Below are 27,244 nucleotides of genomic sequence, written 5' to 3'. Positions count from 1 at the left end.
TCGGTGACATCACACGCTAGCTTCACGTGGCTTTACTGGGGAGCTAACGAGGTACATGGTTCAGTTGTAGGAGGCTCCTCACATTCATAGGTAAATTATACATATTTCCCCCTTTGCAACCCTCAGCAACTTGGCCCTGTGCAATGTACAAATGATAGGACAGGTTTCTGTCCCCAGGACTCCGGCGGCATGTCAGGCCCTGGAGGTTTATAAAGATGCCTGCCGTGGGTGTTCTCTAAGTCTTCCCATCTGACTCAGCAGGCCTGGCATGGAGGCTTCTGTAGGTCACCCTGCTTCCTCATTCCTTACTGAGACCCAGAGCCCAGACAGTCCACAACCCACCCCTTTCAGGCCCCCTCCTTCCTTCTCGCCCTTCCTCCCCCAGCACCCTCACTACACCGCTGCAGAGCTCCTCGGACACGCTCCCTTTCTGGCAGCACACATATTCTCTTGTGGTTCCATTTTTTACACAGGCTGTTTCTAGAGAATCCTCATACTCTGTAAAGCTGGGGGTAAGTAAATGAGACCATTACAACTAATCTTGTGGAAGGGTGACACAAAATGGGAGGAGGGTGACTGCTCGGAGAGGAAATGAATGACTCTCAGCCCTGGGGATGCTCAACGAATGTGGATGAAGGCTGAAGCAGCGCAGGCTTGGGGAAGGAGCAGATCTAGGTTCTGAGGAGTTTGTTCCCTTAAGGTCTCGTCTTTGACCTGAACCAAAGCTTTCCCAGAGCAGCCGCAGGCCACTGTCAGCCCTGCGTCACAGTGGTACTGATCCCAGTGTTGACTACACAGAACAATGTGATTATCCTGTCAGGATCTGAAAGAGAAAAGGCAAAAACAATTAATATAAATACAAGGCAACCTTCTTAATTAAAGGTGCAAACCAGGGCAGCTAAAAGGCAGAATATCAAACAGGCAGGGAGAGTTACATAATCGAAACCCAAACAAGCGTGTTCTCCGCTCAAGGTTAAGACAAGAGCGGGAGCTGAGCGGCTGTTTCCAGGCATTTCTTCCTATAAGCCTTCTACTAAGCACTGAAACCTAGAGTCAGGAGCGTTGGGAGAGAGGCTGACAGAGGCCTCCTAAGCCAGCCATTCCCTCGGGTCAATAGGCTGTCCTCCGGGTGAGATGTGGCTCTGTGCTGCCGGTGACATCACAGGGCTCTCAAGATCATCCCCATTTCACAACATAAGGACTGTTCCAGCTGGAGGCAACCTTTGAGACCATGTGGCCAACCTGGTCTTGTTGAATAAAAAGTTCCAAAGGTCAGAGAAAGTTGCTCCAGGACAGGACTGCTCCTCATGGTCACAGCCAGTGCCACGTTCACTTCGCCTTTCCTATTGTACCGGCAGACAAGTCAAACCTCAGCACTCAGGGGACCTTGGCTAGTGGTGACTGGAAATAGTCCTTCAAGCGAACTTGCTGAAGCTACCCTACTGGCAGACAGTCTCCTCCCCTTTCTGTTTTATCTTTAGCCTCTCTTGTCTCTTCCCCAACCGGCCTCTGTCCTCACGGTGGTGCCACAAGAGAGAATGTATACTTCGTTTTGTCTGACAGTGACTTTAGGAGACAGGAAACTGGAGACACAGTATTTCCTTCTCTTTAAACACCCTCTTCCTTGCTTCGAGGCCATTTCTGGTACTGCTGCTAAAACAATCCAAAAATGAAGCCTCCTCGGGGTGCCCAACTAGAGGGAAAGCCCAAGACAGTGAGTCATGGATGGAAGGCAGCCTCACACAGACATACAGGCAAAACACCAACGAATATAAAATAAACTATAAACAAAAGAAGACAAAAAACAAACAAAAAACTCATTGCTGCTTGTAGCTCCACAAGATTCCTCTGGCCTCCTCAGGCATACACACACACACACACACACACACACAAAAAATATTTTGTAGAAAAGAACATATATAAAAACAAAGGTTGCTTTCCTCTTTTGATGATCGCCTTGTTTGATGATTTCCGTTTTGATAATGGCATGGTTAAAATAGAGAGGGAGCCACCATCCGGTCCAAGTCTTAAGCCACCCAATGGTTTTTCTTCCATAGCTTTTTCCTCCCTGCTAGCTATCTCCCCTAAGTGTTTTAGGCAAATCTTTCCACAAAGGAAATACATTTGAATAGTATACTCTCAAGACCCAACAGCTTTCAATAAGAAACAAAGTCCTCTACATTCTTCAAAGAGAAAGATTTGGGGACAGGATTTTCTTGATCCCCTTTAGATTTATGACTCTGAAAAAGCCAATCCTACCAGATGTAGCTAAAAAGGGAAATCAGAGTTTTCACCTTCTGAGCCCACTGGGAGGGAGCAGGATCCACTCCTGGGGTCTATCCCTCACCCTGGTTAGATAGTCTTGCCTAATGTAGCCACATTTTTCTTATAATGTCCTTTGAGGTCGAAGCCTGTGCTGCTGTCCTCCTCAGGGACATGTGGCACTGCCCAAACCCTCGGTGTCTTTTCCTTTGAGAGATGAGAGGAAACATAAAACCTAATCACAGCTCAAGAAATCTTTGCTTAAAGCATTACATGCACCGTGACTTCTAGGCTACCTGTGCCCGAGAAGACAGCTTTAAATCCAGCACAGTGTGGTCCAAGTTGGCTCGATGGGCAGTGAAGTGGCTCTTTGTTTTCAGGACCTGCTGGGCCAAGTTGAAGCAGGAGGCAGGCTCCTTACTTGGTTGGTATGCTACCCAGGGTGTTAGCATTACACAAGCCCTAGCTGGACAGCCCAGCTGGCGCTCTCACCAGAACATAACAAAACCTTGGGAGACACTTGTATTTTCCTCCAGCTCTGCCAGCATTTCCAATTGTTCCAGCTCTAGACTTGGGGGGACTTTAAAAATGACAAAGCGATAGGCTTGGGATTTATTTCACTCTTCCAAAGAGAACTGCAGGACCTTTGTGGACTTGAGAATTGCAGACATGTAGGCTTTCCCAATGTCCCTGCCACATCAACAGAAACTGCCAAGAAGGAGTCCTTGCAATGGGGCCAGGGCTAGATGGACCCTTTCTCTTTATCAGGCCATCCTTGTCTTAAACTTGGATTGAAATAAAGAGCTCCAGCATCGAACTGGGTGGCTGTTGCTGGGTTGCTTCTCATTTGATGAGAACAAGACCTTTTTCATTCCTCTGGGCTCTCTCCAAGTAGAGTGGTCTTTTCAGGCTAGTGCCTTCGTGGGTGAGTAATGGGTCGGAGAGAAAGAGCAGTGTAAAGTGTATGTGAGCTAGTCTGTGTATGCTTAAATGTCTAATGCTAGCCCGGAATAGCGGTGCACACCTGTAATCCCAGTATTCAGGAGGCTGAAGCAGAAAGATCACACATTTGAGGCCAGCCTGGGTTACATATCAAGACAACAAGACATCAAGAAAACAAAGTAACAAGGTTTTAAATTAAAAAAACAAAAACAAAAAACTTCTGGGGATACTTCTAGAACAATTCAGTAATGGATCCTTCTCAGGGTGCCTAGCTGTTTCTTGAGAATAAACTCTACACAGTGTCATAGACACGTGAGATGGTTAAATCAGGAAGGGAGCTGCCTTTCCAGCGACATCCACTGGTACGTCTAATGACTTCTGGCTGCACGGATGTTCACAAAACATTATCTACTTTTACAGAGTAGCCACTGGACAATGACAAAGAACATCCCATCACAGATATGTCGAGGATATGGTGGGTCTAAGACTGTCTATACGAGGACCTTGGGGATATTTTCACTCTGTCTCTAACACCAAGAGAAGCACACTTCTTCCCCTAAGCAATCATGCTACTCTTGAGGTCCTACATTCTTGCAGGCCATCTTCAGAACCCAGCTACATATTCAGGATGGCTCCTGCTTCTGTGGTTTTGTCCGGCTGACCTGCCTATATGCCCACATCCCAGAGGTCATTTCCCATGAACAACTCAGAATTTCAAAAGGTCAGATCCCAAAACGCAAAAATATATCCCTGCATCTAAGTTTCTGGCAATATATCCATTTAACAATAATGACTCCGATAGCAAATATTTAGAAATATTTGGGAATAGCCATAAACACAAGAGACAAGACCTTATTCTCTCAGAGTTTGCCATTTGGTGGAATTTATTACATAGTCTGCACTTGAATTTGTATCTGCCGATGAATGTAGCCAATAGCAAAAAGGAAACCTCAGGAAAAAGCCAAGGTTTGTCCTGTAACAACAGATGGGTTAAAAGGATGACTGTGTGTGGTCACAACGCCTACTTCGAAAGAGAATTTTCAGTGTCTCCAATATAAACAGGTAATAAGTGTGTGAGGTGATACTGGTCTGCTTCCTGCATGGGGGTACAAATAGCGTAGTATTTCCCATAAATGCAAGTATGCACCAATTAAAGTGTGTGTGTGTGTGTGTGTGTGTGTGTGTGTGTGTGTGTGTGTGTGTGATTGGATTGAGGGACCCTTTGGAAATTAGTAAGGAGTACCTCTAAATGTATCTGCAGGACATTTCCGAAGATGATTAGATTGTAAGGGTTCTGACCTAACAAATTCAATCCACTGACGAATCCGAATTTTGGATGGACACCTGGAAGGCGGTGGAAAATGGAAGAGACACAAAGTTGGAGAAAGTAAATCTTTGGGGGGCCTGCGCTGAACGCACACCTGGTCCAGGCCTCTTACTGTGCTTTCCTTTGCTTCCTGGCTACTGTAAGGTAAGCAGCTTTTCCTTCACCAGGCCCTTCCTTCCCTGTTTTTCCCCCAGAAACAACAAAACCAACAACCATTGCTGAAACCTCTAATATCAGAAGGAGCCTTTCCTTCCTTACATCGACTTTCTCGGCTATCTGTCATCTCATATAATAAACAAACAAACAAACAAATGATAGAACACCACAGACATGAATGAGACTGAAAGTGATAAGAACACCAGAAAGACTTTAGAGGAACTGGAAGAACTGTATTTTGTCAGCGGTGTGACAATCTCTGAAGCCCAATCTCCTTGCCTGTGTTGCTATCACAGATATTTGTTGTGAGAAACATATGGTGTAAAGCAGTTAATACAGTGCCTGCTCACCACACACACTCAGTAAACCCTAGTTCCAACTACTTCTATTGTTATCCAAGAGTCTGTGAGAGAAGAACCATTCTGTTTGGACATCTTGACTATGTGACCTACTTCAGTCCGAAGAGTGTTAGAAATGGAGATAAAAGAAGAAGAAGGATTAGCATTGTACAGGGACCACAGCCAACTGTCTCACCCTAAATCACAATATGGCCGGTAGCAATACTAGAAGTAGTCTTTATTTTTTTCTTCCAATTTAATAATCTCTAATGGGATTGGATGTAATATTGGACATATTCGTAATGTAAAATTGGATGTAATGTGATAATCTGTACATTTACCCACTCTTGAGCTTGGAAGGTGTCTTAGGTAAGGTTTGCATTGCTGTAAAGAGGCGCCATGGCCAAGGCAACTCTTATAAGGACAACATTTAATTGGGGCTGGCTTACCGGTTTAAAGGTTTAGTCCATTATCAAGGCAGAAGCATGGCAGCATCCAGGCAGGCATGGTGCAGCAGGAGCTGAGAGCTCTACATCTTCATCTCAGGCCACTAGGAGAAGACTGGCGTCCAGACAGCTAGAATGAGGGTCTTAAAGCCCACATTCTCGGTGACACACCTACTCCAGGGCCACACCTCCTAATAGTGCCACTCCCTGGGCCAAGCATCTTCAAACCACCACAGAGAGTGGTATCCCTTTCATTCTTTGGTGAGGTTTAGCTCTTGACCTCTGTTAAACAATGAGCACTGATAGTCCAAGCCTTCTAACTCAAATCCAGTGGTTTTTTTTTTTTTTTTTTTGGTTGTTTTGAGAAAAGGAGAAAAATCTCTTTTCCCTCTATTACTCTTGGTAATATTAGCAGTGTCCCATGCAGGGACAATTAGTCTAGGGAATGCACATGCTGGTCTTGCATGCAGCTTTGGGGTTAGTCTTTTAGATTTTCAGTTGGACTTCCCTAAGTATAATGTCTGGATGTTTGTCAACCACAGGCCTTGAACTAGAATTCTGCAAAGTAAAGGAGCAAAGTGGGGAGGAGGTAGAAAGAAAGTTGGAACAGTTTCAAAGACCTAGTTACTCTTTGGTTCACAACTCGGCCCCTGGGCATGGGGGTGGTGGGAAACATTTTTTGTGTTACAGATTGATCTTAAAAGTAAAATATGGGCAATAAAAAATATATTCCAAATCAATAAAATCCCCATATCCCAGGATTCTTGAACTCCCAATCTATACTTCTTACCATCAGCCCATGTGTAATTTCTCCAGTCATTTCCATGCTGCCAAGCCCTGGTGAGCTTTCTCCCAACAGAACAGAAAACAGTTTGATTTACAAACTGATAAGTGGTAGAAATACCCACACAGCCTAAGCCCTCCCTCAGAAGTTGAAAGATCTTTAAAAGAAATGGGTTTTAGTGTGTGAGAACCAAGGAGGGTTAGTTTGTTGTGAAGGAACAGCAAATGTATTGTAGTTGCTGTTCATGCAAAATGACAAAAGAGCAGTTTCCAACCTTCATAACCTTTCCTTCCACTGCCCTTACAGGACCAATGAACGGAACATAGCATGGTGCCCTGGGACATCAAATAGATCAACCAAGCTCTTCTCAGCTGACCGAACACAGGGACCCTGGAATCCAGGACGTTTAGAGCTAAAACTGCCTCCTTGTCGTCTGCAGCTCAGAGACATCCCTTCTAGCCAATGTGCTGGAAGCCAGTGGTCAGGGCACCAGTTCTAGAACCCTCTGAAAGAGCTCTGCATGTTCTCTATCTAAGTGCTGACACATAAAGGACAAGGAGGAAATCGATTCCGGGAAACGAGCCTCTGTGGTCCTTCACTGCACATCATCTCTACTCCTCTGATAGCTCTGACATTGGTGTGAACATTGTGCTATGCCTAGCATTTCAGGCTTCTAGAACTATATTAGATGGGTTTGGAGAACTATTCCATAACTCACAGAAGCAACAAAAACTACAGGGTGTGTATTACCTTATATCTTATCCTAAATTAACCCCGAGCTTGCCTAGACAGATTTTATTATAATGAAGCCTTGGAAGTCTCAAAGAATATTATTATCCTATTGTCTTAAGTGATCTTATCATTGTTTATATATATTTTAATTTCTATTCATTTATTTTGTATTTGGTTGGTTCCTATTTATTTATTTTTTTGTTTTGTTTTGTTTGTATATGAATGTTTTGTTTTCCAATATGTCTGTGTGCCGCATCCGTGTCTCATGCCTACAGAAGCCAGAAGGGGGATGGGATCTCCTGGGAATGGAGGAACAAGATGTGAGTTAACCCAGAGGTGCTGGGAATCAAACCCTAGTCCTCTGGAAGAGTAGCCAACAGTTGTAATCACTGAGCCATCTTTCCAGTGCCTTAAATATTTATGAATGCAGACTATAATTTGATTATTTTTGTATCAAAGCCCTGAGAGACACTATACTCAGTGCATGTGTGGTGTTGTCTAACTGTAAATATGGCTTCTGTCTAAAATTACTCCCATATCCCCCAAATCAGCTATCGTGAAGGATAATCACGGTTGTCGTGTATCATCTACTGTGCGTGGATAGGAAGCATGTCAGAACTTTACCTACATGATTTTACTTTCTCTTCATAACAGCTCTGTGATTACACCCAGTTAAGAGGAGCTGAGTGGGTCTGGTGTTGGAGAGACGGCTCAGCACTTGAGAGCATTTGCTGCTTTTCCAGAGAACCTGAGCTCAGTTCCCAGCACCTATGCCAGATGGCTCACAACTGTCTATAAGTTTAGCTCCAGGGGACTGGACACCTCTGTCCTCACAGTCCTATACTCACATACACGTGCTACACACACACACACACACACACACACACACCCCTATACACACACACCCCTATACACACACACACACACACACACACACACACACACACACACACCTATACAAAGAAATCTTTTAAAAAGAGATGCTGGATCTAAACTTTGAAAAAGTTAATTTCCCCAAGAGCACGGCAGCAAGCAATGGAGTTCCAGGGCAAATCCAGGTATGCGTGACTCCAGTCCAGTGCGGTGGAATACTCTTTTGTCCCATGAGGAACAGTTAAGGGAATAAAACTCTTGGTACCTCATTTTTTCCACGAAAAAATACTAGGAAGAACTCATGAAGCCTCCTTGGGGAAAAGACTTGTGACCACAGGATGATTGCACGTATCCCATGCCAATGAGATCTGTTTCTCATTTCGTGTTCCAAACATGTGTAAAGACCACAGCTTGCTGGTAATGTCTCAGGAAGGAACCTTGACAAGTCCAGGTGAGTCTTACAATACGAGAGACTGTTGGGGGAGGGAGACCGTGCATAGGAAAGCCAGCCCAGCCTTACAGTTTCATATTTATAAAGCTGTAGTGTAGATTGAAAAAAGTGCATTTCATTCATTCACTCACTCATCTATCCAGCAAACACCTCTCCCACATAAATTATGTACAACGCACTGAACTAAGTGTTGGAGAAGTAGGTCAGGTGTGCATGCTCAGTGTGGCAAGAGAGGAAGAGCTGATGTAAATCATTGCAAATGCAATGCTCTGCACAGCACAGAAGAGAATCCGGAAGTGAGCGAGTCTTTGTAGGTAGAAATCATCCACGGATGGGGATGGCGGGAGGTGGGGCAGATTACCAAGCAGAGAGAAGAGCTGTCCTGAGCTCATGACAGTGAGCCAGGTGTTGGAAAGTAGGTCCTTGTTAAAGTTTGACTGGAGGCTTGTTGGTGACCCGCCAGAATCACTGTATGCAAGATCCCCATGAAGAGGAAAGGGTGAGCTTGAGCACGCTCTGCTGTAGTTCCAGATTCGGATGTTCTGAAATCTTAGACGTCGTCCTCAACAGACTGAATACAGCTTTCTGAGAGACAGATTTTGGTTTCGTTGGGTTTTTGTCGTTGGTGAGTGAGTGTGTGGTGTGTGTGTGTGTGTGTGTGTGTGTGTGTGTGTGTGTGTGTGTGTGTGGTGTGTGTGTGTGTGTGTGTGTGTGTGTGTGTGTGTGTGTGTGTGGTGTGTATCCTGGATGTTCCGCGGAACCTGCTCTGGAGACAAGACTGGCCTCCAACTCAACTCTGCCTCCCGCATGCTGGGATTAAAGGCGCGTGCCCACTGCCCCACCCCCTGCCTGCCTAAGAATGGCTTTTCAACAAAGCTGTTCGTCCTTTCCAGTGGCCACTGTTCCACAGTTCAAGTCCCATAATTCAAGCCCCACAGTTCAAGAGCGTTGTTTAGTCCGCAGTAGGGAAGGCAAAGAAGTCAGCAAAATCCCACCTAAGGGCGCCCAGCCGTAGGAACACCTCCAACGCATGACTGATGAAAAGGTGGATAAGGAAAACCGGTCGGTGCTATCATCCGCAGCACCCACTCCTTCGGGCTCAGCTACCAACAGTTCTTCAACAGAGACGTTTCAGAAAGCCACTGTGCCGTTGCCCTGCACCATAAACTCAGGAGACGCCCCCTTCCTTCCCTTATCTCCTGCAGCCTCGCCTCTGAGCAGCTATGGCTCCGCGAACATCATGGATACACTCAGAAGAGCGATAACGCACGGGCTCTCGTTCTCAGTGATAACCACGGCCCGTTCCGCTTTCTGTTCTCATGCTCAACCAAATAGCCTCCAGCCTGGGAGATGTATCAGTTTATTACAGGCCCTAACTTTGAAACTTACAAATATGAGTCAAACCAGAGGGACTGAGAAACAAAGGAACACTGTGTAAACCCAGCAAGCCTGAGTTAAAATATATATATTCAATATTTAATAAATAAATTATATTTATATATTTAATATATATCTTTTGACCAAATTAGCAACAGACATTTCATCTCCCAGATCAGTGCGTTCATTTACTTCAGGACTGGCTTACAGTGCACCTCTGTCATCTACTGACCCTCTCCACACACTACTACACACCGCTGTGTATGTCTGGCACCACCAGAGAGCAGGCATTGAACTATGTATGAGCCAGAAGCAGACCGCCGTAGCTGGCTCCAGCCACTTCCGTCATTGATATCCTTGGGCAATTTCTCTGAAACTCTGAACGCAATTTTCTGCACGAGGTTGCTACGATGCCAGAGACAGGTGAAGCTAAGAAAGCTTCCGGGTCTAACCAATGCATGAGCACACACCTAATTTTGAATTCCAATTTCGTGTCCTTTTCTTAAGGGAAAGTCCCCAATTTTAATAAGCTTGAAGGCCCAGAAAACATGATTCTGTCTCCTAATAACACCTGTTCTATTTCATTCTGGGAGCCAGGATAGAAACAGCCTCTCTTTGGCTCCAACGTTGCTCTGTAGCCCGTGCTGATACCATGTAATAGGTGAGCCTTATTGGTGTCCCTGTAAGCCCCTTGAAGTACGTGAGCCCCCACCCCAGGGCTCAACTGCCAGGTTCTACTCACAGAACACTCCAACTGCCCTAACGGCTGGACCCAGCCCCTGCCCTACAGAGTAAAAAACCCAAACTCAGGATTTGACATTCCATCCATCCAGGAGCTCATCCCAAGCCCTAGACTTGAAACCCCACCATTCCCCACCTTGGAGATCTCCACCCTAGAAAGCCCCTACCCTCAAGAAATCCTATATAAGCCCTGCCTGCTACTCAGCTCTCTGCTGGTTCTCACCCGAGCAGAGGCAGCCACCCTCCTGGGTGTGGCTTTGTGGTAGTCCTTGGTTCTCGACTGCCATCGACCTTTCCCCGAAGAGCAGTGGCACTCTCAATCCCCCTTGAGTGTCTGCAAAGAGCTCACACTTGGTTCCTTCTCTAGACAACTGACCTTGGCTACACAGTAGACCTTGTCTTAAAGTTTACACTACAACCCCCACTGAAGACAGTTATCCAGTCTGGTGTTGGGGGTGGCCCTCTGTACAAAATGCCACCAGAGGACCAACACAGTGATACTCAGACCAAAGCTAGGCTCCCTCTGCAGTCATAGCCATGCACAGCTCCTCCCCCTGTCCAATCTTCTTCCCCCTTCTTCCCACATGTCCCCCTCAGACAACGTGCCTGGATTCCTACCCGGGACAGCTTTTGGAGAATCCAATCTCAGACAGAACGTGATCAGATCAGAAGAAATCGGCTACTTTCTGTATCGAAGGTTGCCTAGGCCACTCTTCAGTCAAATGCCATGAGCCTCAAATACCACTCACAGCCAATGTTAACACAGAAGTGTGTTCACACCTTGCTCCAACAGTTGGGTCTGGGAATCACACTGGAGTCCAGTCTCAGATAAAGAGTTAGAAGTAGGGACTGGTCGGGTGGCCCAGTGGTAGAGTACGGACTAAGCTATGGAGCCTAAGCGATAACTCAGTCAGCAAGGTGTTGGCCTTACAAGCATAAGAGCTTCGGTTTTATCCCCAGAACACTTTTTTTTTAAAGCCAGGCAAGCACATTTGCGATCCTGTGATGGGCTGGCAGAACTAGAAGGGCTCTGGAGTTAACCGGCCTGCCAACCTATTCTTCTTGGCTAGTTCCAGGCCAGTGAGTGGCCTTATCGAGAGAGAGGAGAGAGAGAGAGAGAGAGAGAGAGAGAGAGGAAGAAGAAGAAGAAGAAGAGGAGGAGGAGGAGGAGGGAGAAGAGAAAGGAGAGGGAAGGGGGAGGGGGAGAAAAAGTGGACACCACTTGAAGATTGTCCTCTGACCTCCTCTCTCTCTCTCTCTCTCTCTCTCTCTCACACACACACACACACACACACACACACACACACACACACGGTTCCATCCTCAATACATGTGTGCATGCATGTGTGTCCATGTGCTTACTGTGCTGTACTCTGTTGTGGATGTAATACAAGTCACAAGGACCTTTGGCTTGGGGAAGGCTGTTTTGTAAAACCCTGTAGTGTTCTCCCCAAGAGTCATTTGCTTTGGATTACGTTTAAGAAAGATGTCAAGAGACACTTGAGTGGCACTGTGTCTGTTTGATCATTTTCTTGGCACCTCCCATCTCCAGGAGCTTCATGCCCACTTACTCATCCTGATGTGCAGAAGATTAATCCCAGCTATCTAATGCCATCTCATTTTAGACAGATGCAGAGTCTAGCAGGAGGGAAATTGGGAGGCTTTCCTGCCGCCTCTGAGTAGGTTTGTGACTTTGAATGAATTAGCCCTTGCCTTTGAGTACTCCCATCCGAAGCATGGGGACTTCCTTATCTCACAAAGAGCAAAGACGTTCAGGAAGGGAACCAAGGGCATGACCACCATCCACAAGAGACACAAATCATTTAAAAGGACCCTCAAGAAATTCTACTGAAAGGGACCACAAAGCAGGACAGAAAGGACAGACATTTCCCAAGCAAGTGCTTCCTCCCCCAGAACCTCACCCTGAGAGTTCCAGTGGAGATTAATACACTCTCTCCTTCCAAACAGGCAAATCAAAGCTTCGCCAGCAAGCCGTGAAGATGCAAATCCAAGCCTGGGGTATCGTTCAAGGAAGCAAAGAGCAGGTCAGCCACACTGGGATTCCAATACCGAGGCTAGGGAAGAAACTTGAAGGTGACCCAAATAAGTCTCCAGTTTGGATCAGAGCAAAGCTCTGGGTATCGCCATACCAGAACTATCAATTTCCTGATTCTGGCATTTCCTATAGGGTCCTTGGGCATGAATATAGAAAGCCATGAATTTGCACAAGGTAGACGCACGTGACCTGAGTGGGATTACTTGACCTCCATTGCCTCTTCTGTGCTTCTTCCCTCACTGCTCCTGTTTGTTTGTTTGTTTGTTTGTTTGTTTGTTTGTTTTTCAAGACAGGATTTCTCTGCATGACAGCCCTGGGTGTCCTGGAACTCTCTTTGTAGACCAGGTTGGCCTTAAACTCACAGAGATCCACCGGAACTCTGCCTCCCACGCTGGGATTAAAAGCGTGTGCCAGCACGGCCCAGCTTCTCCATACAGCCATCTGCTTTGTGATTGTGCATCTGAAAGTGCTCTGTGCCCATCAGAAAGCATCAGTGATCAATGTAAAACAGCTGTAGCTGTATGGGGTTGTGGCAAGGAACAGAAAAAAAAAATCTCCAAGCCCTACTGGCTTGGTCTGCTCAGTCCTTGAGGCAGTAAAAGACCAAGCTTGAATTGTTGGTGGAGCCTCCCCTACAGTTGAGAGGCCGATGAAGGTATCCATGCCCAGAGTCAGGTATTTCTGAGGAAAATGAATCTGCCTACAGAGGGACTCTGTCTTCAAGAAAACAATATGAAAGTCTTTTCATTGCTGCTGTGAGAGTGTTTTATAGAAAGTTTGACATTTCATTGGTAGGCAGAGTAAAGTGGAGGCCCCTACATAATGTGTGCGGGGTTCCAACCAATCAAATGGACGACTGAAGAGAAGGCTAACACTTCCTTCAGTTTAAGAGAGAATTCCTCCTATCCAAGTGCCTTTGCATGAAGACATTTAATGGGGCTCCACAGAGCTTCACGTTGGAACTACACGATCCAGTTCTCAGGCCTTTAAACTGGAATTACGCCCTCAACTCTCCCAGGTTGCCATCTGGCCAAAACACCCTGCAGATCTTGTCACTCATCCACCTCTATTACCAGGTGAGCTGATTCCTTTCAACCGCCTGATGGCTCTGTCCATCTGAAGAACCTGACAAAGCCCCCGAGGTATAAATAAGCACAAAGCGGATACAGAGACAAACGATTGCTCTGTTACTGATTTAACAGCTAGCAGACACCTCCTGTTTCTCTTCACGATCAGGCAGAAGAAGACCGTGAGTGGCTGAGAGGTAGTGGAGTGACCCTTAGCCTGAAAAGTCTGTATTCCAAGGCAGAAGAAAGTAATCCCAGATCCCTCTCCCGTCCAGGATGTCCATGAAGACGAGGTTGCTGTAAATTCCAGCAAATGGGAAGAACCAGCTTCGTGGGCTTAAACACTTAGGAAGCCAAGCAAGATTAAAGTAGAAACAGAGATAGGAAGCTGTTTGAGAGCAGCTTTCCCTATGGCTTTGCGTGGCCTAGAAGGGAGCCATTGTGCCTCAGATGGTTCTGCACATCTTCTTCCAGGAGCCTTACAAGAAGACCAGGATCTCAGGTACAGAAGACACTGAGAACATTTCTGTTTTTAATGTATGCTCACCCGGTCAGAAAGCAAGTTAAGGACTTCTCCTTAACAATCACTGATCCTTCTACTGATCTCAAATTTTCACCATTCTTGGAGCACCCCCAAGGAACCTGGGCCAAACATAGACTATCTAGAGATCTAGAGTAGAGATTTACCCTTTATTTTTAATTGGTGGAAAGACCTCTTATTTTGTCTTGACTATTGTGGTTGGTTTGAATATGTTTGGCCCAGGGAGTGGCTTTGAGACCCTGCTCCTAGCTGTCTGAGGATGCCAGTCTTCTAGATGCATTTGAATCAAAATATAGAACACTCAGATCCTTCTAGAGCACATTGATTGACTGAATGTTGCCGTGCTTCCTGCCATGACGATAATGGACTAAACCTCTGAAACTGTAAGCCAGACCCAATTAAATGTTTGTCTTTATAAGAGTTGCCTTGGGGGGGGTGGGGTTGGGGATTTAGCTCAGTGGTAGAGCGCTTGCCTAGCAAGTGCAAGGCCCTAGATTCAGTCCCCAGCTCTGGGGAAAAAAAAAAAAAAGAGTTGCCTTGGTCATGGTATCTCTTCATAGCAATTGAAACCCTAACTAAGACAACTATTAAATAATTTAGTTGACTATTTAACTCCGAACTATTAAAACAGAGCTTCTCAACCTGTGGGTCAAATGACCATTTCACTGGAATCACCTGAGACCATCAGAAAACATAGAAATTTACATTATGATTCATAATGGTAGCAAAATTACAGTTATGGAGTAGCAACAAAAATAATTTTATGGTGGCAGGTTACCAACCATAACATGAGGAACTGTACTGAAGAGTTGCAGTATCAGGAGTCTCTGAGTTAAACAAAGACATCAATACCTAGCATGACTTGAGATCTCAAATCATACTACGTACATGATGGGACCCTGGTTGGGATGGCTCCAGGGGTCTTTGCTGAAGCTTGTTGATTATTAACCTAAAGAACAGAAAAGATTTCTTATCAGAGAGCAAGGATAACCAAATGCTGGATGGGCTACATACTTTGCTCAGTTATTCTCTTATTTGAAATTCCTTTTGGGCTTCCATTTCTTAATGACTTGGCACCACTGCTCATTGTCAGGACAGATGGTCTTGGTTCACTCCTGTCTTAACACAACCTCTGGATTATCAGCCTGTGTGACTGCTTCTCAGAATCCTTAGCTCAGAAACGATCCCTCCTCTTCACATGCTCGGAAGTCACTTTTTAATCCGGAAGAATCAGTTGTTTCTTCTCCACCAAGCTTCCCTCTCTGTCTGACTATTTCCTCCTTGATAATTCCAATGGTCTCAGCCACATTTACCAAATCTAAGTTACCCTGAACGGAGACACCCATGTCTTAGCAGCCTCTCTTATTTCCAGTGCCCAGAACTATGCATAAACGTAAACAGGTACCTACTGATGAATTAAATTGAATTGAAACTGTGACACTGTTATGAGCCATTTTCCTTTTCTTGGCTTACCCATAAAAGATGTGGGAAGAAAACTGAATGATGACTTCTGCTCTCGGATAAATGAAAGGACCACCGAGTTATGGGTTTTGCGTGTGCAGACTCTTTGAGTACGCCTCTACACTTTCATCCTTTACAGACACATTTAGACCTAAGTTAGCCGTCAGTCAACCTCACATATTGGTAGTTGTAAGAGAAGTAGGAATTCCCGTTCATCAAGTGACAAGGTGACAAGCTGCTGTCGAAGAAATCTGAAGGTAGTCACTCAGTTTTTCTTTTTCAACTTCCCAGGGGCAAGTAGCCTCACTGAGCCTTTCAAGTATGGACTATAACGTTTTCTCATTTAACACTGCAGATAAATCCAGCGATATGAGGCATAGTACACATAGAAAACCAACTTCCCAAGAATCGACTTGAAAGATACCTAACACCGAAGGGTGCAAAGCGAAACTCGTGGGTTTCTTTGGTGATTCAAAAGGCATTTGAGCAAATGCTACAGGGTCATCATGACAAGTGTCATTTACCGCCGCACCATAAATCTGTGCAAACAAGAGTTAATTAAAAGCTTCATTTGAGAGAATGAGACATAAACTAGCTTTTTAATAGTGTTACAGCTCCTCCCCACCCCCACCCCATGCTGGAGAACCAAGTGCAGGTCCCACGTGTGTTAGGCCAGTTCTTTACTTATTGGTATCATTTTGGAATGGATGGAATGACAGTCATAACCTTTTCAACCACCTTTAAGCACTCATGAGCTAAGTGACTCTGAGAGCTGGAAACGTTCACTTAAACTCCCTTGACTTAATCACCGTTTACCGTTCTCAGTGGTTTTGGGGGGATCGTGCTAAGTATTGCCGTATGTGGTCAGTGACTCACACACAAATCACTGTTTTTAGGCCAAAGAAACAAACATTTGGAAACATGTGTAACTCTTGTAAGAGCCTCGGTTACACAGATGCTGGGCTGCCTTGAGGATTAGTCTCACCCAGAGAGAAACGGTTACAAGCTTTCACTGAAGGCTAGTCTGAAACCATTCATTTAGCACAGCACCACAGGGAACCACATTGGAGGAAGGAAAGCCAGGCTGCTCCTGACTGCCTGAGAGCATCCTTTGTGGTGAGCAACACTTCACTGAGCGGCCTGGATGCTGAGCAGAAGTAAGAAACGTGAAACATATTTACCCGAAGGCAGCCACCTATGCATGATCCTATTGCGGTGTCATCTGTGGATAGAACCAGAAGGCAAAGTTGGAAACCCGTTGCCCTTTGAAGGCTGCACCATAGTCTCTGAAGAAATGCCAACTAGTTTGGGCAGGGCGCGGAGGTGAGAGCTGCTTGAATAATCATGGAAGCTAAGAAAAGGCTGGAAATGGGGAAGAAACAAGACAGTCAGGGCCGTGTGGATGGCTCGGAGGTTAGGAGCACTTGTTGCTCTTGGAAAGAACCCAGCTTTGGCTTCTAGCACCCACATGTTGGCTCACAACCACCTGTAACTCTGGGAGACCTGATACCATCATGTGACCTCCGTGGGCATCAGGCATGTACCTAGTGAGCGTGCAGGCACGACATTTATGCATGGGAAGTAATAAACCTAAAACAAAATTGTGTTTAGAGAAAAGACAATCATGGTAAAAAGGAAGGAGAAACTGACAGGAGAAAATGCAGTGCTTCGAGGGGTTTTGGATTTTAACCTGCTCCTCAAGGACTGCATTTCGGATCCTTTATGACTTCTTTTTTCCGTTTGTTCTCCTTTCCTCTTTTTCTTTTGCATTCATTCTTCCCTCTCCAGTTTGCCATGTGTGTGAAAATCAGCACTCTGTGTGTGTGTGTGTGTGTGTGTGTGTTGTATATATGTGAATGGATATGTGTGTGAGTGCATGTATGAATGTGTGAGTATGTATGTATGTATGTGTGAGTGTGCATGTGTGTGTATAAGTGTGTATGTGCAGGGAGTGTTGTGTAAGTGTGGGGTATGGATATTGTGTAAGTGTATGTGTGTGTGAATGTGCATGTGAGTGTATTATGACAGTGTGTATATGTGTGAATGTGTGTATATGTGTGTATGTGTATGTGAGTGTGTGTATATCTATGACAATGTATGTGTGAATGTGTGTGCATGTGTGTATGAAAGTGTGTGTATGTGCAAGGGAGGTGTTGTGTGAGTATGGATGTTGTCTGGGTATGGTTGTGGGTGTTGTATAAGTGTGGGTGTGAGTGGGGATGGGTGTGAGTGTGCGAGTATATGTGCAACAGTGTATATGCGTGTGAATGTAGGTATGAATGTTGTGTGAGTGTGTGAGTCTGTGAGTATATATGCAACAGTGTGTATGTGTGTATGAATGTGATGTGTATGTGTTATGTGAGTGTGTGTGTATGAGTGTGTATGTGTGTGAGTATGTGTGTTTCATCTATCTTAAAGCCCAAAGCAGTCTCAATCATTAAACATTAGAGCAAAACTGTTACTGGGCCCCAGAAAGGCACAAGAAGAGCCCTCCCCACAATACCTATATTTATATTTATTTATGCACAGCCTTAAATACACACAGTGGGGAGGCAGAAGCATGCCAGAAAAAAAAAAGGCATACAATTCCTGGCCTGTAAAACAAGTGTTCTCCCTTTTCCTTATAACCCAAGGGAATAGCCAGGGTGGGATGGAATTTTGAACTCTTCAGAACCAAACACACGGAGTGAATAGGAGGAAGCTGTAGGCATTTGTTGAATCTCCAGATCATTCTAAGGAAACAAATGAAGCTCGCCCAGACATTGCATGGGGGTGGAGTTTGCTCTGCATGAAATAAAGTCCTTGGTTATCTGAGAAGCACACGCACTCTGCAGGAAGCAGATCTTGAAGGCATTTGGTCAAAGACAGGTTTATTACATTTCCAAAGGGAAACTATGACACAAAGAAGCAGCAACATAAAGCTCAAAATAAGCACACAGTAGGATACGGGAGCCACGCCATGTACGCCCTGCCTCGTTTACGTGGAACACACTATGCAGATTTGAAACTCTGCCTCACCTCAAACCCCGATGTGCATGACTTAAAAATTGTCCTCTGTCCTTCTCTATATTCTCAACATGTTTCAAAATGAGAAGCACATGTTTGTCAACTGGTTTTGGTTTATTTACTTTATTTATTTCTTTAGACAGGTCTCGGTAGCGTAGGCTAGCCCCTGCCTGTGGAATGGACTATGTGTCGAAGATGATCTTGAACCTCTTGTTCTCCTGCCTCAGCCTCTCGTATACTGAGTTCCAAGCACATGACGGCATGACCAGGGAGTCAAAGTTCTTTCCTGAAGTCTCCCTCTTTCCTTTCTCGTTTCAGCTCAACTCCTTCCTCGTAAGTCCCTCTCCCAATCCAGAAGAGATGGCTCCCCGGACTGGTGATTCTAGTCATTTGACAATTCATGGATGGGAGGGGTGGCTCTGTTGGTAAAGCACTCCCCTTGCAAGCAACAGCCCGAGTCTGATATGATCTCCAGTCTGATATGAAAGGGTTAATTAATACTTATCAGCTTAATGTGGGGTCTGGGGTGGGAGACAAGCCGATTCCGTGTCATTAAGAGGCATTGCCTCCAGGGGTTGGGGATTTAGCTCAGTGGTAGAGCGCTTGCCTAGGAAGCGCAAGGCCCTGGGTTCAGTCCCCAGCTCCGAAAAAAAGAACCAAAAAAAAAAAAAAAAAAAAAAAAAAAGAGGCATTGCCTCCAAGGGCCAGCCTTCCTGAGTATGACAGTGGACATTGTCCTCCAGCTCCTGCACACACGGACATACATGTACCCCTGCATGGATGGGTATTCTTGCAGACATACATACCACACACACACACACACACACACACGTTTAAATTTTTTATGTGACTCTATACTATCTTTAACTTGTATCAATTCTAGATTTAGGTCTTCAACTAAGATAGAGCCCTACCTACCTGCTTTCCTTTTCGTTCCTCAGAGCCAGGGAGGCAAGTGAGAAACCAGAACTCGGCATGTAAGGAGTACCCGCTCCTTGCCACTTAGGTCTTTTGCTTACTCTAATCCTGGCCTAATGTCCTTCCACATCCACTGCCCCGCCCTGTATCACCACAATGACCTAGCAACTACAAAGAGGGGAGGAGCCAAGAAAACAGCCAAACATGATTCCGCTCTGTTATCTGTGCGACAGGGCTGGATCCCAACTTCTAACTGCAGAACAGGGTTGGATACACACAGTCCTCAGGGTCTGGTGGAGCCAGCTACCAGTGAGGAGCACGGGGAGCACTGGGCACACAGCTCAGAGCAGGGGCTCCTTGGCTCTAGCTCATATACTGAATGGGAAAAATAAGACTTAGGGGGAGTTAAAGGAGACTCCGGACTCGATAAGGATTTTAACTATAGAATGTAACAATCAGAGGAGGGCAAGGCAGCAGGCAAGCAGTCCAGAGAGTTCTTCCAGAATGAAAAAATGCCAAACATGTCTGACCGTGCTTTACTGTTCTGGCTTCTCAGACGCACCGGAGGTCAAAGCAAAGCTAATAATAGCTCAGAATTACTCCCAAGCATCTTAGTCCCAATTTTATCACATAAAAGTAAAGTTTAACTAGTGAATGGTTTCTTCTCTATATGTTAGCTCATGAGGGGACAGCATCTGAGTCTTGCCTCTGGAAATAGGATCGAATGTGTCCGCCTAGCCATCGGTTCTTTCTAAAACTCTGCAGGTGGTTCTGCTAGGCGACCAGGCTATGAGGACCGATGATGTCTGCGTCCCTCCCCACTCCATAATAACGAGGACCAACAAGGAACTGTTTGCCTTCCCCTCTTTTGGCAGAACCCGATTCAAGCATCCCATTCAAATGCCCAAAATCCTCAAGTAGGGTTAAGGGTTCTTAATGAAGTCTCTGGCCTCCTGCCAGAGGGAGTTGGAGAAAGGCAACCCACGATGACAGGGCTAATGAGTACATTTTCAAGCAGAAATCACTGCATCCTTGCAATCACGGCAGCAGTGGAAAAGTCAAAATTGAATTACTCTCTGTACTCAGAAGGCAGTAGGCCCAGCCCCAGGGCACTGCTGCCTGGCCCTGGTCATGATGCAATTATCCAGCTGACCTCCGAAGTCAGTGGGTGCAGGTCTTTTGAGCAAGCAGCTGACACTCTTAGCTTGGCCTCCTGGGACTATACCAAGGCCAATTAACCAGAGGTCGCCTGAGTTTGACAAGGATGGTTGGCCAATACTAAGTCCACGGTAGACTGCTGTGGACTCACTGGCCATGAGCTGGAACATGGTGATCAAAAGGCTCAGAGAAGACTAAGCAACCATTGATTACAAGACCAAAGTCCCAGGGCAGAGAGGTACATGTGGTACTACTCCCTCAGAGATTGTCCCAGTACTGTTCCCCAAGCCAGAACAGCAGACCAAGGGCTTAACCAAGTTTTTATTACGCTCCCGAGGACTTTGTATGTCTACCGTGGATTCTAAGAGCTGTAAATAGCAAACGATGTTGTTGAAAAGTCTGCTGCCTCTGAGATATGGAGGTGTTTGTGTCCTGGAATGAAAGTTAGCCCGAGCTCAGCTACACATAGGTCCGATTGATCTGCAGTGAGGTGGGGACGTTTGTTTGTTTTTACCACTTTCCTGGTGAGTCCAATGGTCAGCGCGGGGTGTATAAGCCATTCCTGGATTAGGATGGACTAGGGGCATCATGGCATCAATTTCTAGGGAACTCGACTAGGAGATGAAAAGCGGGCTAAGACATACAGACCTGAAATGCTTTCGGAACTCCCCCTCCCTCTACCTTCCTCCCCCTCTCCTTCCCCCTCCCCCATCTGTCTCTCTCACACAGGGTTTCACAAATGCTGAGCTAACAAGAGTAAGTGACCACGACAACCTACTGAACCTTCTGATGTCTTTCAAAGTTAATGCTGCTTCTGTCTCACCCGTCCATGCACTCACTCGCCAATCAGCACTGCTATGTCTTAGAGATACAAAAATGAATTAAAACCCAGCCTCTGCCCTAAGGGAAGACATAATCTCAGATATAATGGTGTAACATTAGAGTGTCCCCTATCATGAGGGAATTAGTAGCTTTGTAAAAAGAGAAAGGGAGACCCAAGTGATGCCCTATGACACCTCAGAACTCCAGAAAGAGTCCCCAGAGGTAAGAAATGGTTGGTCCCTTAACCTTGGACATTCCAAGATATTAAACTTGTGAGAGGAATGAGACTTTACTCTTTATAAATTATCCAGTCTGTGGTGTTAAGATATAGCAACGGATACAAACTAAAACAAGTGCGCTGGGCTTTGATGAGTGGATTTCAACAAGGAACAACATGTGTACAGTTATGCTGAGCAAGAGACTTCTGTGACCCCAGAGCCCTCTGCAGATAGAAAGTCTTCAGCTGGGTGGAGGAAGACCGCAATGCACTGAAGAAAGTTGAAACAAAGTTTGTCCATGGAAACCTTGTAGCAGACCAGGAGCCCTAAAGAGCAGTAACAAGGATGCTGAGTTTCTCTGATTCCGGGGAAGATCTGTGTAGCAGCTGTGTGGACACTGTTGCCAGGTAGGAGTGCCACCTTCAGAAGAGTCATTCCTTGCCCCTTTGTGTCTCACCCTGCTTTTAGACAAAAGGAGAAGAGAGATGAATGAAAGATCTCAGAGGCAGGTTCAAGAAGGACACAGACTTACAGTTGGGAGGACGGGGTGTATTAGAAGAGTTATTAACACCATGGATGGACAGACTCCTGAGGAGAGCTCAGGGCTCCATCATCAGTGACAGACAACATGGGAAAGTCTCTGAAAGGAAGAATCATGGCCCACGTAGCAGAAGTCAGGTCAAGGGACAAATGTCCTCTTCACTTAGCTCTCTGGAGACGAGTGATTTCCCATCATAAACCTGCAAGCTCTCTGATTCCCACGCAGGAGACCAGAAAGGAGTGAGGAACAAGATATGTGATACCAATACCTACTTTGATATAAACTCACCCCTAAATCCCAGAACCTAAAAGTCTGTTCATTAGTGATCCACAGACAGTGGGGTAACTGTATCCGCAAGAGGTAGGGCTGCTTCAGGCATAGTGTGATCTGAGCAGCAGTGTGCTAACATAAGACACTTGGGTTGAGTATCTCTCTCCAGCCTGCTCTCCCCAGCCAGGTAGCACTTATTTCTCCATACATAGCTGAGAGATAGGAGTTAACCACGCTCTCTACTACACTCACCCCTGCTCACACCCACAACAACAAAACATTATCTCATAATTTCCAGGGCAGTGCAAAAACCTGCCCTTGCCAAAAATGGTCTGATCTTCTCTCTGATCCATCTTGTAAACAACTGTCTGTGCAGCCAAGAACAAAACAAAAGGAGCTGCGATGTGAACTGCAGATGTCTGCTTCCCCTGGGGAAGGGAGCACCCTCTGGGTGAGTTCTTCCTCTCAGCTAGCTCACTTTGATCTTTCTTTGATGGTCACTTCTCCCAAAGGCCAGCATGGTTCTGTCGTTGTTTTAAGTCAACCTACCCGCGCCACCCCCCCCCCCTTCTCTGCAGGAGAGGAGTATCCCCCCCACCCCCAAGCTTGTTACTTCCATCCACAACTATTTCTAGGGTGCTGAAACTGTAGCTCAGTGGGAGAATGCCTGTGCTTAGCACGTGTGCAGCTCTTGGTTTAATCTCCAACAGTGCTAAAAAGAAAAAGAGAATTCTATACTTAGATGAGGAACTATTTTTTTTTTTTTGATCTATGAGAAGTGACAGACGGACAGATACTATGCTTGTTAGTGAGTGCCAGAGAGAAGCCAGATTTATTCAACCAGCTTGATTAGTGAGTTCCCGACAGCTACTAGAACACCAATCACGCTTCGGGGCATCCACGTCTATTTTTGTCATGGTGAGCCCCCACAGAGAGTCCAGATAATGTTTGTTATCTTTATCAACACTCTCCAAATGTTTAGACAAATAAAGATGTTGTTTGAAATCCTCTATCAGTTGCCTCACCGGAAATCGGCATGGAATCGAACACGAGTGGTTCACGATCCATTTCCTGGCAGTGCAGCTTCCACGGCCAAGGAGGTCCTCGGGGTAGATGTTTGTGTAAGGACCTAACTCCTCCAACATGGACGTTTGTTCTTATCTAACTCATCCAACCTAGCACCTTCCTCTGCTTCTGTGTGTGTGAAAACCAGGTCTACTCTTCAGGCCAAGGCTCGCTGGAGACTAAAAAAAATCAAAACATTGAGGAGAGGCTGGAGTTGTCCACCTGTAAGCAATGTCAACCTCAAATGACTCCCAGATAGGCCCAGGTCAGAGAAAAATACAAGAGAGGGTTGTGTTTGGCAGAACTACGGGAGCCTCTCTCTTACAAAGCCAACCTTTGGGTTCCCTGGCTTTAATTTTGCACCATTTGGGTATTTCGTCTCCTTGAGATCCTCTGGGTTTCATGTCTTAATCTTAGGACCTGGAAGAATATTGTTCAGTTCTGTTTCTTTGATTTTGACAGTCAGCACTGATGGGCCTAAAACAAATTCTCTCTCTCTCTCTCTCTCTCTCTCTCTCTCTCTCTCTCTCTCTCTCTCTCTCACACACACACACACACACACACACACACTCACACACACTCGCACACACTCACACGCTCACACTCACACACACTCACACACACTCACACACACTCTCACACACATACTCATACACACGCACACATACACACACACACTCTCACACACATACTCATACACACGCACACATACACACACAAGCACACACGAGCACACACGAGCACACACACGAGCACACACATTCACACACTCACACTCACACACTCACACACACTCTCACACGCTCACACTCACACACACTCACACACACTCACACACACTCTCACACACATACTCATACACACGCACACATACACACACAAGCACACACGAGCACACACGAGCACACACACGAGCACACACATTCACACACTCACACACACACGTACACACACACAGTTCTAGTTCCCTACATGAAGAGCAGGACAAATAGGGAAGGTAACACAACATTGCAGCTAGAGAGTAGTTTTAGTAGTTTCCTGAGCTTTTAGCTAACTATGAATTAATTCCACTTCCTTCAAATGTACAGTTACAACATGGAGAACCAGAAATGCCCAATCCATTTTGCCAATCAGGCTCCAAAGATCATTGAGTAAGATAGATAAACCTTTAGAAAAATAGTTTCCAACAGTTCCTGGTAACAGATTTTCATTGACCTCTCGACTGTGCCCCATTCCCTATATTGTGGTGAGTTCAACACCTAGTAAGCACCTCTTATCTCCCATAGATCACTCTCTTTTTCATGGACTTGTGTGCGTGCGTGCGTGCGTGTTAAAGATGATGAATTAGATAGGACCAAACTAAAACGAGCTTCAGCAAAGGTGGTATTATATGACCATGAGAGGCTTGAATAAAGTCAAAGGAATAATCGAGACTTGAGGAAGGCTAAGACAGCTGTCCTTGGAACACAACTGAACCCTCAGCCGTGTCTCTGCCTGGGATCTCTTGATCACACAGGTCTTGGCAACTACTTAGCCTGCCTCATTGAAAGTAGCCAGGGGAAGGGCTTCCCAGGCAGAGGGGATAGCACACGTGGCCCCTGCATTGCGGTGAATGAGCCCATGACTCAGCATGAGGAGCCGTTAAAGGAGTCAGTGAGAGGTGAGAGGGGCAGGCAGCTACCTGAACTGCCGGAATCCTAAACTAAAGTCCTATATCTTAGAGAAGGACCCTTTTCTCTTCGGGATGGGGTCCATTCTTAAGGAAAGGCAACAACTGAGAGAAAGGAGGCTCATGGGCTCTGCGTTAGCATAGGGTTGAGTTCAAACTTTAATAGCTGTGTGGCCCAAACTTGGCTTGACCATCCGTCGACTAGGACGGTGTCTACTTCCTGGTACAGGTATGAGGAAGATCTGAAGTGATGCGTGAAGTGCACTTGTCATGGTTCCCAACACCTGGGAGACTTCAGAGGACACTAGACTCAGTCGTCAGCGATGTCCTTTGTCTCCTGAGGTCTTCACTGTTACCCCTCCCCACACTCTCCACGGTGCCCAGGACTTAGCCACCAGCCTTGACTTCTACACATTCCTCTTCCTTATGCGTTGCTAATTTAGAAACTTCCACTGCTCATTCAAACCACCAAGACAAAGTTGAAGTCTCTAGTGTGGGGCCCACGACCACTCTCTTCTCACCTCTCCTCATGCTGAGTCACATGCTCGTTCACCGCAATGCAGGGTCACTCGTACTATCCCCTCTGCCTGGGAACTCCTTCCCCTGGCCACTTCCAATGAACCACGCTAAGTAGTTTCCAAAACCTATGTGATCAAGAGATTTCTGGGAATCTTTCTGACTCCAATCTCCATTCTGAGCGAGATATGGCTCCAAAATCATACCTCTCTCTGGAGTCCCGTGTTTTGGAAAAAAAGACCCTCTCGTGTATCCAGGATGAGGTCCATTCTTAAGGAATGATGACGCATGAGAGGAAGAAACTCATGGGCTCTAGAGTTCAAATCCTTGCTCTAACATATAGATGAATGGTGTGAACAACTTGACTGGGATCGTCAGAACCCACTAAGTCCTGTCACATCCTGTTTATGCTTCCTTCGTGACTGTATTCTGAATTTATTGACACCAATACTGTATTCTTAGCACCAAGCACAGGGCTGGTCATACAGGAGATGTTTAATTAGGCTTACCTGCCTAGGTCAGCAATGCCGTGCGTTAGTGGAGTTGCGTATTTAACAATATATAAAGATGAAAATGAAACATAAAATCAATCCCTTTCTCCCTAAGTGAACCAGCTGTGCGTACAACACATGACCCATTACAGTCTAACCAGTGAGTCTGCCTGCACCACAGGAAATAGAACCCAATGTTACAAATAAAATATTAGCTCTGAAGTCTGGATGGCTACCTACAAAGTCCCTCCTTTGTATAATCTCCACTAAAAGGTTCAGCCTCGTTTTCCTGGCCCATGAACAGGGTTTATAATAGTGCCCATAAAAATATAGAAGTACCATCGAAATTCAGCCTGCGTGGCATTGTCATGGTTACTGCTGAAAAATGATAAATACCTTATTCTCTAAGCCATTGTTAGTCCTTGCTCCTGAATACCCAACCATTGTCTGCTACAGGCTAATTCTAGTCACAGTTTCTGGTTTTTTTCTCATGTCTGGAAATTGTATCTTAGAACGGGGCCTGGCTGGGTCTCTTACATGTATTTCTCCTGCTCCGCCCTCATGAGTTTGTACATTTCACTGGAACTCACTTGTGGCCCAGCACTGCCCTCAGAGGTCACGCTGTGGGACCAGGTCACGGCAAAACTTCTATAATAAGTTCCTCAGGCACGGGTAGGAAAAAAATCCCTTGGGTAAGATAACCTATCCTTCCTCAAGTGGACTGTTAGTGGCAGAGTCGTAATGAGAAGTCAGAGTTGACTGTGAGAATAAGGGTCACGTTGCTCATCTGTATGGATCAGGTCTTTGATCTTAAGGATGCATAATGATGCATATATTAAAATACTTCCTCCTGCTTGTACTTAGTAATAAGTTGCGCAGGGACCTGTGGTGACTGTCATCTGGGGATACTACTCAAAGGGCACAATCCTGTGAAAGCTAGCATCAGGCAATATTGGCCAGAAATGTCAAAGTGAGACGTATACAATGTAATCCGATGACCACAATCCAAGGCTATG

The 27,244-nt window shown here is 45.7% G+C and overlaps 2 long non-coding RNA genes across 3 annotated transcripts; one reads left to right on the top strand and one right to left on the bottom strand.

Moving 5' to 3' along the window:
* LOC134479324 (uncharacterized) lies at positions 1–6,668 on the bottom strand. 2 transcript variants are annotated; one of them, XR_010052489.1, is made up of 3 exons: positions 6,530–6,668; positions 5,475–5,586; positions 1–823 (listed from the first exon to the last, which is right to left on the bottom strand). It is a non-coding gene; the product is annotated as an uncharacterized LOC134479324 (long non-coding RNA). The 2 variants fall into 2 exon arrangements; XR_010052488.1 differs by having other exon boundaries at positions 5,475–6,566.
* On the top strand, positions 373–23,495 carry LOC134479323 (uncharacterized). Its single transcript, XR_010052487.1, has 8 exons — positions 373–512; positions 4,466–4,675; positions 6,562–6,994; positions 8,153–8,311; positions 8,775–11,197; positions 12,398–12,474; positions 18,700–18,893; positions 20,244–23,495. It is a non-coding gene; the product is annotated as an uncharacterized LOC134479323 (long non-coding RNA).
* The last annotated feature ends 3,749 nt before the right edge of the window (positions 23,496–27,244 follow it).

Source organism: Rattus norvegicus, chromosome 6 (genome assembly GCF_036323735.1).
Source record: "Rattus norvegicus strain BN/NHsdMcwi chromosome 6, GRCr8, whole genome shotgun sequence".
Lineage (NCBI taxonomy): Eukaryota > Metazoa > Chordata > Mammalia > Rodentia > Muridae > Rattus > Rattus norvegicus.
Note: the sequence above shows the minus strand (reverse complement) of the source record. Positions and strands in the feature narration are given on the sequence as shown.